Below are 16,407 nucleotides of genomic sequence, written 5' to 3' on the forward strand. Positions count from 1 at the left end.
TTACATAGATCCTTATTTCCAAGAAATTCAAGGGCCTCTAGTCTTACATGTCACCCAGGACACTACAGCTGAAGTCACTGTGCTGTGACTTGCTTAACACTGTTCTATAATTAGTTAGAAAGTCAATTCAACATTTATTTCAAGTGTACGAGGGAGAAGCCACTTCATGAATAGATAATAGAGAAGGCATACATTGTCTGAATGCATTAGTTTTAAAAAGTGTTCTTAAATTACTGTTTTATTGAAAGAGTGCATTTGAAGATCGTAGATTATTCCATTTGCAAGTCAACATATTATGTGCATTACACTTGTATGAAATTATTATGCCTCAGCTAAATAAAGGCCCTCATCCCTGGTGCTTCACTTTTATGAGCCTCCCACATTAATGTGTGTAAAGGCACATGGGAGTGAAGGAGAGAAAGAATTCTTTGTACTTTCAGTGTTTATTGAACCACAGTTTTTGGGTCATCTCAAACAATAGACATAATTTGAGCAATAAAAACATAAGCAAAATCTCTCTTTTGAGAATTTTCTTTTGAGACTTGCCAAGATTTCCTTTATTATTGTCTAATTATTCCTGCTTTCTTACAAAAAATGAAATGAGGACACAAAGAGTTCTTAATTTGTGGGGCAGTGAGGGGCTGTTTCATGAATTGTACATTAAAAAATCAACAGAATAACAGACTTACAGTCAGTATTTAAAGATGGAAAGTCAGAAATGTTTAAAAAGGAGACATGGGAACAGAGAAGGTGAGATAAAAACACTCTACCTTAGGTTTCTTCTTTTTACAGTTCTCTACAAATTCAAGTAACTGTTTGTTATCAATTGATTGTTTTCCACATTATAACTGTTATATTCTTACTAGTTAGGACTCTGTCTGGACAGGAATGGGAATAGTTATCATCAGTGATTTCTAACATATGGGGTCTGAAAGTTGGATTTAAAACTTAGTATCAGTAGGTAGAAGCTTTTTCCTTTCAATATCAGCTAAAATGTTGTTAAAAAACCTATATAAATATAAAATAAAGCATCAATGCTATATCTTACTAAATGCAAACCAAAGTATTTCTGGGAATTATTTAAAAGTGTTATTCACAGACATACTTGTCATAGTTTAACCTTAACTGGCAACCAAGCCCCATGCAGCTCCCAACCAGCAGAATGGGCAGAAAATGAGAAGGGTAAAAGGTAGAAAACTCATGGATTGGCATAAAGGCAGGGAAAGCAAAAGCTGTGCAAAGCAAAGTGAAACAAGGAATTAACCTTGCTTCCCATGGGCAGACAAGTGTCCAGCCACCCCCAGGAGAGCAGGGCTCCATCTCAGGTAATGGTGACATCAGAAGACAAAAGCCTTCATTCCAAACATCCAGCCCTTCCTTATTCTTCCCCCCTCTTTATATACTGGGCATGATGCCATATGGTCTGGAATGTCCATTCTGTAGGTTTAGGTTACTTGTCCTCTCTGTGTCCTCCCCACTTCCCATACATACCCACTTTCCTCCCCAGCCTGGCAGCATGAAGAGCAGGAAAGGCTTTGGCTCTGCATAAACCCTGCTCAGCAGTAACAAACACATCTCTCTATATCAACCCTGTGTTCAGTACAAATCCAAAACAAAGCCCCATACCAGCTGTGTAGAAAGTTAAATCTACCTCAGCCGAAAACAACAAAACATCATATAATTCTCCTTAAGAGTATAGATTGTACTTCTTGAACTTCAGCCCCTCCCCCTAAAATTATCAATACAGTGTTCAGCATTTCCATAGAAACTCTTATTAGCATATACTGTATATACTTTTATATATACTAGCATATACTTTTTTGGCTGTGTTATCCTCAAACTGTACTAGCATTTTTCTTTCATGTAAAATGGGTGATTCATAGAGCAATCTATTTAATTTTGTAGACTCTTCAGTCTCATATCACAGAATCCCAGACAGAATAAGCTGAATTGGAAGGGACCCACAAGGATCATTGATTCCAGCACCCAGACCTGCACAGCACCATCCCCAAGAGCTACACCAGGTTCCTGAGAATATTATCCAAATACTTCTTGAACTTTGCCAGACTGGTGCTGGATATCAAACCATCAAAGTACCATTAATGATGCCTTTGCCAGGGCCTGTACTAGAAAAGTTTATAGTCAAGGGCACTGTCTATTAGTGTTTGCATTTCTGCAGGGAAAATTATTTCTGAACATACTGTATTCTTGTACAGCAGCCTTTTTTTGCCAGCAGATTGCTACACTTTTGCAAAAAAAGCACTTTCATGCACATTTTTGTGTGTACACATAAACTTATGTTTGGAAATTGCCATACATTGTATATTTTAAAATTATTTTTATTTTTTGAAGTGTAGCAATAATATTAAACCTGTTAATTTTATATTCACTATAATGCTTATGCAAGCATTAAAATATTATTTAATTGGATCTGAACTTCAGAATGAAATAAGATTTCACATTGTACAATTTCCCATGTGGTTTATCTTTTAGGCACAATAGTTAATGCCAACTTTCATAACAACTTCTACTAAGACAGTTAAAAATATACAAAATTTACCTTCTTTTTTACTGATAAGGTGGTATAACATAACAATTGTGTGGAGCCTGCATTATGGTCCTCACATACCCACTGGATTCAGAATCACGAATACAAACTCAGTTTAGGCTGCTCTTCTACCAGAGGCATGTTGCTTTAGGTTTTAATGATTGATTAAGCAGGCCTATGCATATGTCATCCTCCTTTCATATCTAATCCCTTGTGGCTGAGGGATCCATCAGCATATTAAATGACCCCTCAGTAAATCAAATCAATCAGTGAGTCCAGAGATGTTCCCAGTATTATGCATGATTGCTGAGACATGTATCAAACATTGTAGTAAAATCTGCACTGCTATCTCCAAAAGTACAAATGATCTTAAGTCATAAGATCATAATTTGGAAAACTATTGTCTGTGACAGAGTAATTAACATCAGCTATGCTGACCTAAGATGTTTTCTAGTTCTCTTACCTGATGGTAATAGCCTGTGCCTAAAACTCTCTGCTTTCCTCAATATTTAACCATATTTCCACTAAAATAATGATTATGATTACAGTAATAACCATGATAGAGATGTCACTTCTAGGCCACTTGAAGAAGCTGTCCCTATAACAAAACATGTTTCAAGAAAGACAAATCATCTTGGTGCAATTATACAATTAAAGCAGGTTTTGAACTCTGCATTTTTTTTTTTTTTTCTTAAAGATATGTTAATTCTTGAGCATATATTTTGCCCTCACATTTACCAGAAACTGATATGCCCTTTCTTCTTGTACAGTTTTCATATTTAGGACAATTCAACAAAAATAAAAATCAATCCAGTTGCAAAGATGGTGAATTTTGCTAGAAGTCTTTTATAAATTGCTTTTATTGGTGGCTGTAGGACCCAAGATTTTCTTCTGCTAGGTTCAAATGGTGTTCCATATTGGAAAAAGAATCAACAGGTAAAATGACTGCGTGGAACTGCAGTCCCTGGGATTCACTATATTTGACTATTTACATATGTGAATTTATTTTGCATAATGTATCATTACTCTTTATATATATATATATATGTATATATTTATATGCCTTCTCTTTTTCCTTGTAGAATTAATGCAGTGTGGAAGTGGGCATTTTGTTTACTGAGCCCTTGTGATTCCATACACAGGTCTCTGAGTTTGTGTGCTAACAAAAGCTTCAGGGATGACCAGTTTTTATGAAAATACATCACTGAGGAGCCAACATGCCGATTTCAAATACTGCAGGTGTTATAGATGGAAGTGAGAACAGCAACTAATTTAAATAACTTCCCATTGCCAAGCCATCTCCCACCCTAAGAGGATTCTAAAGCACATTTTGCCCTAGAAAAAAAGATGTTGTTTTGCTATTTTTCCATGCAGCTGAATTACAAATGACTTCAGCAGAGACCAGAGGGGAGAAAAGTAGATATGTGGGATATTGGTACCCAGATGTGATTTTAGTAAATATACAGACAAAAAGTGTTCTACAACAGCTGATTATGGTCACTCATTCCCATTTTCTACTATACAATAGGTACCAGTCATGTGCTCAGAGCTATGCAAAATGCAGTTGCTGTCTTCTCCTTAAGGCTAGATACCAGCACAGGTAGTGAAAAGACTAGAGAAAAGAAAAACTGGAATGATTTTGTTTTAATTGCTTATTTCTGTATTGTTTCAGTGGAAAATGCCACATAGCATTTTAAAGACAAAAAATGTTTTATAACCTTTGTAGAAGATATCACTTCTAGTAATGTCATGTCCTCATTTGTCTTGATGAGCCGAAAAATGTGATTTTCAGACAGCCATCTAAATTTTCCCAGCTGAGATGAAAGCTGTCCAATTTACTCAGATTTTCACTCAGTATATGATTTACAAGTCATTTATCAATGATAATATAAATCAGCTATAATTCTAATTGCTCTTTAACAGATGAAAATATATACACAAATGTCTAACAGTCCATATTTCTTAATTATTTATGGACCCATTCTTTTAAACTAGTGTGATTTGCATGTCAAACTTCTGAATTCCAGCCTGCAGAAGCATTGAACCCAACCATGGTCCATGACATGGGAGTCATGGCTAAGTGTATCTGATGTCCATGGTTCTGGTTTGAGGCATTATTTCACTGTTTTTCTAGAACTTCTCTGTCTTTTTTTTTTTTTTTTTTCCCTGGGATCTTTATGCCAATTTTATATCAGGACTTATGGCAGTTAATTTTTGCACCTACCACTTTCTTGAGCTATGTGGAGACATGGGAGTGAAATCTGCTCTCACTGAAATAACAACCAAGAGCCCATAAACAGAGTTTAGGTGACAACTAATTCTGAGTTTTCCTTATAGTTTAGGTGAGAACTCCTCATGCAAATCAAATTGCTTTTGAGTCAGGAAAGTCCTCTGCATTTGATGGGAGATAATTTTACCTCAGACTTTTTTCAGCATACTAACCACACATACTTCCATAAAATTAACATGCAATATCTGGGTTGTCCTTTAGAACTCAATAGTCAGTTTTGTAAAAGTCATTTTTTAAGGTAAAAAATGAAAGCCAAACAACAATGAAAAAATCACATTTCTGAAAAGTATGAAGAAGAAAACTTTAGATTAGTCAAGGCGTATCTGAAGGAGAAAGCTGTAGTCATGAATTATTAGCAAAAGAAAAGCAAAATGTTTTCCCTTTTCTTAAAAGTCAGTTCAGCTCACACATGATCACAAAGTGACTCCTATATTTCTCCATTTTACATAATTCCAAATCAGTTGCAACAGGACAGAAACCTCTTTCAACACAGAGGGATGTTTTGTTTGTATCATAATTTCTCCATCACTTCATTAAATAATAATCCACATAGAAAAAGACACTTTCAAACTTAGATTGGAGAACTTTGTTCAAAGAATTACCATTCACCAAACATAGACTTGAATAGGTTTAGATGCCCTGCTGATTGTAGAGATACACAGTTGACTGTAGAGGGAACAGAAGGAGATCAGTGTTGCAGCTGAAAGCAGTGACCTAGGTGTCCCAGGTCTAATAGGAACAGACTACCTGTGCATAACAGCAAAGAAAGCATCAGAAAGATTCTCAAAAAGGAGATAAAATACCCATTTTTTATTGTTTATGTCTAACTTGTTAGCTTATACACTTTCTTATATCACAACAGCATTGTAGAACTCTCTAGAAATGAGAGTTTCTACATGTAACCATGGGGTTTACATCTGTTGTATTTATATATAAGCAGAGGGAATGTGATACTCTTACTGTTGGTTCCACTATATTTTGCCCAAAATTTTGCTGACTGACACACAGGTCTCCCCTGCAAGGTTAAGTGCACAGAACTGATGGTGGAGATAAAGCAAGAATAATTCAGAAATTAATCTTTTTCAAGATAAAGGATTTTTAGGGAAATACATTTTATCAGACTTGCATCAGGTGTGGTGTGTCAGGTCATAGATTCATGTTAAAAAAAAGGAAGACTTGTTTTAATGGACATTAAATGCAACAGCCTTCTCTGTTCCTCAGTGAGTGAATACCACATGACAGAACAAGAAACTAAGTGGAACAGCTTCAAGTAAACTAAAATGCCATGGCCGTTTAACAAAACAAATGGAGAAGGATTAAGCAATCTCTATTCATTTGATATTTGCAAGAAACAGCTGTCATAAAAAATTAGAAAATCATAGGCAGCTTTTTCAGAAAACTCTTTGAAGTAGATATGGACTTCACAGCTACCCAAAAAGAAGAGTAATCTCGAAATATTTTACCTACTTGTGATCCCTCATTAAATAAGAAATATAAAAGAGAAAATGTTTGGAGAGAAAATGCCCATCTTTTTGGTTAAAAAGGAGACATATGATCAAGAGAACTTGGAGCCAGAGTGAACCAAATCCTCCGAGAAATCATTTGAGATTTTCCCAAGAATAAGGAAGACCTGAACACTAAGCATTGATACCCTCATTTTCCCTGGAAGCATTTCTCCCTTTCTAATTAACAGCTGTAAGAGGAGTAAGATTTCTTGCCATGCACCTTTTTTCCTGGAGAAAAATAGTCGTCTCACAAGTCACTGAACAAAGGAAATCTGATGAAGCAACTTACCTAAGGAGGCTGCTCACCACATGCTCCAGCACTTAAATGTAAGAAGTACATACTCAGTTCTGGTGATATTGACACTTGGGAAACAAGAACCACAGAGTATCTTGGAAGCCTTGGAGAAGGGTTGAAAATAGTTTATAAAGAGCAGTGTACATATTTAACTTTCTAAGGACATGATGGTACAAGAGAGAAAGGGGAATTGTGTGGTGGGGACACAAAGACATGGCATGGGACCAAACACTTCACCTGTCCAAGGGAAAAGCTAATCAGTGTTACAGATGCATGCTTGTTTATGAAGTTCATCTCTTGGCTACATTTATGAGGGAAGATCTTGCTCTGCTGCAGGGCAAATGTGTGGAGCAACTGCATTTGAAACAATTCTGCACTTTCCTGACACACTGAAAGCAGGAGTTCATTCCATGTTGCTACTGCTCATGAGGATCAGCTCAAGCTGTTTCATGAGAATCAACTGTCTCCAGTCTTAGGAGTCCAATGATAAAAACTTCTGAAGGGAAAATCCATCATAAAACAGTTAAGAATTAACTGCAATTAACTGTAATTGCTGCAGAACTATTTCCATATCCCATGCAGGTTTTGCTGCAGCCTGAAAATATTACCTTCCATGAAACCTCACATGTAAGAGGAATTAAAAAGATTCACTGGATAAAGGGTGAAATGCGCCTCCTGGCAGAGAAGTCTGTCATTAGGAGGCAATAGAACTGGAAAAAAACACCTAGTAAGAGTAGGAAATGCAATTTTGTTTATTTCTATACTATATTGTCATCCAAATGTGGCCTTGTTGCACAGAAATTTGGACAAAGTATTTTTTAAAAGGAAAAAAAATATAATTTATTGGAATTTTGAAATAATTAAATGCTTGCATGGAGAACCAGATCTGGAAATCAGCATGTCTGATGTCTGGCCAGTGGTGATAGGCAGTTCAGTCAAGGGGATCCTCACAGTGCAGCATTCAACTGAATCTGGAGAGGTTCCCCAAATTTACATTTTGTTCTGTTCTTACAAGTCAGCTGACCACCATAGGCTGTGTGGCCATCCCAGTGCATGTACAACTCATTGCTGTGGGCACATCCTAACTCCTCACAAAGCATCTCTTAAGGACTGTGACGACTTCTGCTGGTGTGGTTTCTGTTGACTTTCACAAATGTCTTATCTATGCACAGATCTGCAGTAGTGACATTTTGGGACACTCCACCATGGATGTCAATCAGCACATCTAGGAGAACAAATTGGGCCAGACACAGGGGAAGGTACTGTGGGGCAAAAGGTGCAACCATTCAAAACTACCAAATGTAGGGCTGTTGTAAACATCAACTGAATATATAATTATGATGGGCCAGTCAGTTTTCAGGTTGGTCCATTACCTCCATTACCTGATTATTATCTCACTTATGAATGACTGAGGAAGTCCCAAACCCAAACCCAAACCAAAAAGAGTGCACTGGGCATTCATATGGACACATATGGACACATATAGACACAGCACCAGAACCTACCTACACCACAATTATAAAATAAGAGGAAACTTTATTTTTATGCTTTGAACTCACTTTCAACTAAAATCCCATGGGTATAGTTTGAGAATTTGGAGAGATTGAATTTTCAAAATTAATGATAAATATTCTGCGTACACTTGTGGTAAAACTTTTCTTTGATATTTTTTTAGATGTGTTTCTACAAGTTTGACTAACAAAACAGAGTTAAAAGGACAGTGTGTCTTGAAAGACTTGATAGGTAGAAAGGCTGTTAATTAAAAAAGACAAATAAATAAGGGATAATAATTCCTATTTCAATAAATGGTAAATTAGTAAAAAAAAAGCCCAAAAACAACAAAACAACAATTTGGAAGATTTCAAGACTAGGAAGAGAGGTTAGTTCAATTAAAATGTGCAAAGAAAGAAAATTATTTAATGAAACAAAAGAAATACAAACCTTTTTACTAATTCACAGATTGCTTCTGGAAATTAATGGCTTACTTGCCTAAAAGTAAAGTAAAGTAATTAGAGGTGGCAGTGGGAATAAAGTGTGGGAAACAGCCCTGACAGGAAGGAAATCAAGGACACAACCAAATTCCACATTTCTGATTTATGCAAACCAGCTGCCTCCAGGAAAAATGAATTAACTGTGGACAGTAACAATGATTGCTATTTGCATCATTTTTGTTTTAAGATGAGAAAACAAAAATTGCTTAAACTCAGTGAATATTAAAGCATATCAACTGCTCTTAAACTGTGAAGCAGCTCCTCAGGGCTACATCATCATTTACTCAAGAATTAAAGAGTTACAAAAGTGTCAGAAGTAGAACAGCTGGCTTCCAGGGTGGGGCTTGATGTTTATGTAGGCATGGGTCATGTCTGTACCAGATCCAAAGTACAAATCACATTAACTTGTTTATGTAGGCTAGTCTACTGTTGTTGCCTCCTGGTTCCATTTCTTTATGCAGTAAAGTTGTATTGTTGTATTTGAAATATTTATAGTTTTTTGAATATGGTAGTATTTTATTTTTTATTATTTTATTTCCAGAATGTGTCATTCTATCACGCATCCTGAGATTAAAGTCTTGACTATCTCAAAATTATAAATTACCTTAAAAATTCTGTTTGAGTTGACTGAACTTCCAATGATTATGAATTTGACTTATACTAGTCCATGGTAACTTGTTTTAGATGTGAAAAAGACAGTGAAGTTGTACCCCAAAACTTCTGAAAATGAGTAGACCTGTGCTGTGTCTATGGAAAGTAACCTCAGCCTTTGCTCATCTGTGAAGAGACTGAAGAGGATTAAACATGCTTTAGACCTGATGCCAAATACTTGGGATCAGTGTGTTTTAAAACTGTCTCAGATGCTAAGAATAATTATCATAACCTGGTTAAGCCCAGGTTATGATAAGATGGATCTTTTCTATAATTGATAGTAAAGATTTTTTTTTTAAGCTAAATTTTTTAAGACTCATTGAAAATTGTATGAGAGCTCTCACATAAAAAAACTAAATGAAGTAACATGGAATTCATGCTATCCCTATATGCTCAAAAGATGATAAAATGTTTATTTTAGTAAAATTTTGGATGAAACAATTTATTTTTTTTTATTTTCATGAAAATTCACTCTCTTTAAGTTTTCACTGGTTAGGATTCTCAGCTCTAATACCAACACTTTCTATCATTACTTAACTCATCTTGTTATGACAAAAAATGATACTTTAGCCAAAATAATTTCTCTTTCATCTTTTCTCCAATTTCCCCTTCAATTGACTACTCAAATAACTTAAAAATATATAATCACTTTAATAATAGAAGTTACCCCTATTTCAACCTTCTTTCTTTCCCTTTCATTTGTTTTCTGTTTTTGGAAACTTCCAAAAGTTTTGTGTTGTTCCTAATGACAAACAGATGCCTTTCTAAAGTGCCTCTTCATTTCACTACCTAGACAAAAATCTAGTTTAGGAAGAAACCAAATGGGGTTTGGAGCTGTTCCACAGTAGAAGCTTTAAAATCCCTGTTCCTCTAAAGGTACTCCTAAATTAAAGCAAGTATTTGTTATCAGCTGTGCATGCTTGTTACTATTTTTTGCCTTTAGAAATCTCTAAGAAAATAATCATCACTTAATTAGGGTAGAATTTTGCTTTATCACACCCTGTATGTACACAGTCACTGTTCAATATTCTTTAGGCTTTCTGAAAAGAAACATCTCACTGTGACATGCAAGTAAAAACCTTGGAGGGTTAAATAAAACAGAACTGTTGCCTTATTTTAACTCAGTGGCATCATTACTGAGCTATGAAATTACTGAATTAAAGGAAATTTAAGTATACCATGGCGTTTATGCATGTCTTTATTCATCTAGCCAATCATATGTGCAATCAGGGCTATTATCAGGAATCTTCTCTCCAGAAGAAGCAATCACTATTATTGGGTTTATATACAGCATAATTCCTCCCCAGGTGAATGAATTAATGGTAAAGTGCATGCCAGAGTGTGCATGTGTGAACAGCTAGGCTGCTGAGGAGGAAGAAGCAAGAGAGGACACGGGAAGGAAACTGTTGATGGGAGTGGAGAACACAGAGTCACGATTCCAAGGCAGAGAAAAGATAGATGATTCCTGCAGCACTGTATGCCACTGGAATTTGCTGGACAGAGATTAGGTTTGGAGCTACCTGCAAGGTCACACTGGCTGTGAGGGATGTATGTGTTCCCAAAGCATTCTATTCTGATCTGCCAATTGATCAGAAGCTTGCTGTGCTCAGAAAGCTTTTCTTATCTTGTGCTCCTTTTGACATATTCTCCTTAAGAAAAATAGCAGACACGTTCATCTCAAGGCTTTGGCTGAATTTAGGTCCAGTCACAAAGTATTTCACATTTTTCCCAGGACATTATTTACCTTAATTTCAGATACACCTCTTCTGAGAGAGCCATAAATCATAGGTCAGCATTTTCAGTCCTGAATACTTAAAACCACACATCTAAAAATACATTGATTTGACAAATTAGAGGTGTTCTGAAGATTTTCTAGTGTTCTGTTCATTCTCTCTTGCAGTCTACCATTGCAATTCAAAAGCACAATTAAAGTACTATTGAAGATTAAATAAAAGTAATGACAATAACATCTTATGCTATAAATGAATGAGAAATTGTTTCCGCTGAGTACTCAGGAATTGTAATATGCTGTAGGGAAGAAATGCTTAGCTCTTTAAATGAGCTTTGGGAGCAGTGGAGTATCAGCTATTAGTAACTCAGTTTACCTTGAATTTATTTTAACCCATCCATGTAGTTTTGTATCATGAAAGCTAATACCTTTTAAAGTGGAAAATGGACACTTATCTTTCTCATTATCTGCCTTAGTCTCTCTTTTCACAAGTAGACAGGACTCCTGTGAGACTCAGGGCATAGAGCAGGAAGGGTTCAAATCTCTCATCTTTCATTTAGCTGTGAGATGAGAGTCATTGCTGTCCAACTCAGGGTGAGGGCTGCTGCACCCCCTCTCAGCAATTGCCAGAGTTAAAGGAAACTGTCACATTTCAAAGCTGGACTATCACAGGGATCTGTATTACTGCCTATCCTTCAGAGGAGTGTGTTTTCAAATGGTCACAATTTGAAATACTTTGCTTTTTTATTACAGAGGCTGCACTCAGCTGTTCTGGATAGGTGTTACCTAGGAAGAGCTCCTGTGCTTTTCTGCTTTTTTCACCCATGCAGAAAAAGACACCATTTGCCACTAGATACTTTAACATTCAGTCTTGGTCTGTAGTGAGACTACAAATTTTTGGCTGGCCTCATTAGGAGTTGCACACCCCACAGCCAAAAGTGGGCTCAGGCTGCATAATGTCAAGGAAATTAGGTGTAGCCAGAACTTTTTTAGTAAGTCCTGAGTGCTTCAAAAATAAATATTTAAGAGCAGGCATTGACATAGGCACCTGACACATTTTCAGATGGGTTGATGGGATGCAGGATACAGTTAGTTAAAGTGGTTTCTGCTGCATTCATATTTTCACATGCTCCTGTTCCCTTGTAGTGGTTGTTTACAAATAACCCAATCTTAATTATTTAGCTATTTGCTTTTTATACCAGAACTATCCTAGGCAGCAGCAATTTCTCTAATTTATCTTCACCCAAAGCAAGGAAGATACTTCATTTTTTTTCACTTATGAGAGCTAGAAAGATAAATACTGTCAAAAAAGAAAGCGTTTGCAGAATGATTTACTGAGGAAAAAAGAAGGAAGGATTAAGTAACAAGTTATCTCTAAACAATAATTTCATTATCAAACTCCAAGGGCCTAAATATAGCTTTGCCAGTGTTGATCCAGACTGGTGAAACACAACTGTACTCTTTGAGGGTCAGTGTTTAAAGAAATAAACATACTCTTTGTTTATTATCAAGCTTTATATTCTAATTTTAAGCTCTACCTTTGCCTTCTGTTTCAACAGTTGAACTAATGATATAGATAAAATACACTTGAGTCTTCAAGTGTTCTTATTAGTCTCATTAAATTAAAATCCTATTAATTGCTGGTTTTGCATGTGTTCATTTTATATGGCACCTTTTTTAAGCAGTTACTGGAATGGAGTTTTTCTAAGTTATTTAATTTTCAAGTTATTTTGCATGACTGTGAAGTGCAGTTAGCAATACAAGCACGGAACCTTGCCCCCAATTCTAAAATAATCTATAATTGAATTTAACCTTACACATGTTTATGCAGGTGCTCAAACAGGTTTGTATATTCCTGAGAATTACCTTGATCTTGTATTCACTATTTGAGCATCAGTTGAGAGTATTTTCTTCTCTGGTTGAAAGCATCTGCTGCTGCTGTTGCTGCTGCTGTTACAGGAATTATTTAAATTTACTGTTGCTGTAACCAAACACATTTTAATATGTTAACCTAAATATTGTATGTGGGTGCTCTAAAAATGTCTTTATTCCTGTGTGTCTAAACTTAAATTTGATTTACGCTAACAGTATTAGTTTCATAAAGAAATGTTATGTTCCAGTGTTATATTGGAAGTTTTAATATCTAATTTAAACTCTTGTTAGCCATTAGACAGCTAGAAGCTTTTCTCTGCAACTGTGGCCTGCAAGAAAAAAAGGTGATAACTTGGTTCTGTAATAATTCTGATGAGCCAAATAAAGATTTTTGTCTTGGATGGACATAATTATAATACATAGGAATCATTGCAAAAGAGACCTTTTAGTCCATCAGAATTTGAAACTAGTACTTTTATTTTTTTTGCTTTACCACAGCAAAAAAATGAGTACCAAAAAATTTGCCATAGCCATATACCTTTTTATTTAAAAATGTGTTTCAGATTTCCATTTCAGTATACACAGTGGCCCAAAAGAGAAATGCTTTAAAAATGCCAGTAACATAACAGCGTTGCATTGCATCTAGACAAAATTGATAGGCATGGCTGCTGTTGCAAAACATCTGCCCTGTTCAGCTTTACCTTCTTTTGTGAAGTCCCATTGCTAGGGTAGTCCACAGTAAACATTTTTTTAACTTGCATGTGGTGTTGACCTTTAATAAGTCATTCTGTTTTCTTTAGGATTAGCAGGAGGTACATTTAATATTTGCATGCATTTTCTCCTTCTTGGATTTGATTATGAGACAGTTCAACTGGATATGAAAGATCAAGCCTTAAGAGAAATAGAAACAGAACATGATGTGTAAGTTACACTGTGGAGATGACTTCAAACTTTTTCCCTGCTCACTAGCTTTCTTACAATGCCTTGTAAAGCTTCTAAAGAATTAGTGGATTCCCACAGGTGATAAGAAAAACTTCAGCTCTCTCTTTCCTTTTGCCAGGAACAAAATGTTATTATTTACTTAAACTTTTAAAAGCATGTTTTATCATGAGGTAACTATGCAAAACCCTCTCTTACATGACACAAGAAACCACAAGGAGTGGCTCCATAAGGCTGCTTCTTCAAGCAATGGTTAAAAACTCGATTAGCTGCAGCTGAAATAGATATTCTGCATCTGAGGTGCAAGCAAAGATGCAATATTGTATCCTGAATCTGACTTTTTTATCTCAGCTGGAGACTGTATTAAAATGCACTACTTGTGGTTCCCATTTTGGTGTTGAATGCACTTCATTCAGTAAGTACTCAGGTATTCAGAAAAAATATGTCAGTGAAAGCACTTTGCATACACACAGATATCACTCTTAGAGAAAATGCTTTGCATCCAGATAAACAGCTGAATTAGCATATCTGCATGGCAGGGAGAAGTGACAGATTGCTTTCCATAAAGCAGTTGCACAGCTCGCTCTGGCAACTCTTTGGTATGCTACAGAGGTATTGATCCAGGAGCCACGTCACAATCAATCAGGATCTCAGGGGACTGTGAAAGGATTGCAAATGCTTAAGTTAAGCAAGCACACAGTAAAAAGTTTGATTGAAATAAAAAGTGACTGCTTTCAGCTGCAGATACTTACTTTTTACCTTAGCTTGCTTGAGAAAGATAATTATGTGAGCTTAATAACTCTTTCAAAATACTGAGCTCATAAACCAACTTGCTATGGCTGCTGCTTTTTAATAGTAATGTCAAACCACATTAGAGTAACAAAACGTGTTAAAACAAATCTCATGAACCATTTCGTATTTCTAAACTTTCTTCAAAATAATAAAACTTATCTACACTGAAAATCAAGGTGCAAGACCAGTGGCTACTAATGCAGATTATCAATAAATATGCACGTCTACTCCCCTGTCTCTGTATTACTGTTTGCTCTGTGGGCACCACCTTTGTTAGTACTGCCACTTCCTTTACACAAAGAACTCCATGTTGAGGTTGCTGTAACACACTAGAAATTGCTGATATTAACTCTGCCTCTGCCTGGTGCCATCAATGCAGAATTATTGTTCCTTTTCTGCTCTCCTACTCACATTCTCTCCCATCTTGTTTTATTATACTGAGAGCAGACTTGGGCATATACCTCATGATTCATAACTCCTGGCTCCACATGTTATTTGGATATGGAAAAGTCAGTCTTTTATAAGTGCATATCAGTCTTTCTCTATTTCCCCCTCATATTAAGTCTGATTTTTGTCAAGTGTGGGTGAGTAGCAGCTCATGGCAAGGTATTTTGCTACTTATCCTTCAACACTTGTCCATTCACATGTGCCTTCTCTATTACAACTTGTAATTCAGTTTTTTTGTGAAAACTGGGTATTTTTGTTTAGTACCTTTAGTCAAAGTCTTACCTTTCAGATGCAAATGTATAAGAAAGCAAAGCTCTGCTCTAGGTGGAGTATATTCCAGATTGTAAGGAACTTAAATTTCAAGTGCTAGAAGACAGTTCTATACCTAATCTATAGGCTATGTCTTCCCAGAAGATTATGCAAGACCCTTTCTCCTGGTCATTTTTAAAACTAGACACTGCCTGACAATGCCTTGTTGTAAGCTACTTTAAAAGTCCTCTAGAAAAAAGCAATATAAGATTTGATTCACCCTAGTAGGTTTGTATCATCACCTGAGGTTTCTCCATGCTTCTTCTCAAGGGTATATTCCTGTAGGCTGAGGACTTCCACAATAGTAAAAAATTATTTCAAAGATTTACCAGAAATAATGGGAACTAAAATTCAAAGCTGCTCTGGTGTTCAGCAGTAAACATTCATTAAATGTACATTAATATAACAGCTTCTGTGGAGTATGATAGCATACATCCCATGAGCAGATGTAAAATGAATAAAAGCAAAATGCTATTAACGTGTTTGAGTGCTTAAAAGCATTAATTGTTCAAAATCATCATGACAGAATTACACTTGCCTTCGAATACATGATTGACTATAATCTAATGTGTGAGAATTGTTTGTCAAAATAGTTGTTTAACTTGCTAAGTATTGCATGCAGAGATATGTACACAACAATTCCATTGACAAGAACTGCACTCCAACAAGCAATTTTCCTTTGGAGTCTTAACCTAGCTGTGATTTAGATAATCACAACAGTTTACTCTGTCAAAACCAACATACAGACTAGCATGCAGAACACGTTTTAAGAAGCTGAAAGTTGGAGAACCTGAGGGCTAGAGGGTTAATCAGATAAGAAATGAAAGTTTCCTTCATGTCTATGAGGTCTTTTACTCAAATCTGGGTTTAGATATGTGACTCCCAGGAGCTTTAGCCGTATCCCCAGCATTTACTGGTCAGAGTAGCTGTGCAAGCGTGTTTACCCAGAAAAAGCTGTGCTTCTGTAATAAAGTGAAACTGCTGATGCTTGAAAAGGTGATAACCAAGAAGGTCTGCTGTGTAACTCAGCATCTGCAAT

This window comes from Erithacus rubecula, assembly GCF_903797595.1.
Source record: "Erithacus rubecula genome assembly, chromosome: 3".
NCBI lineage: Eukaryota > Metazoa > Chordata > Aves > Passeriformes > Muscicapidae > Erithacus > Erithacus rubecula.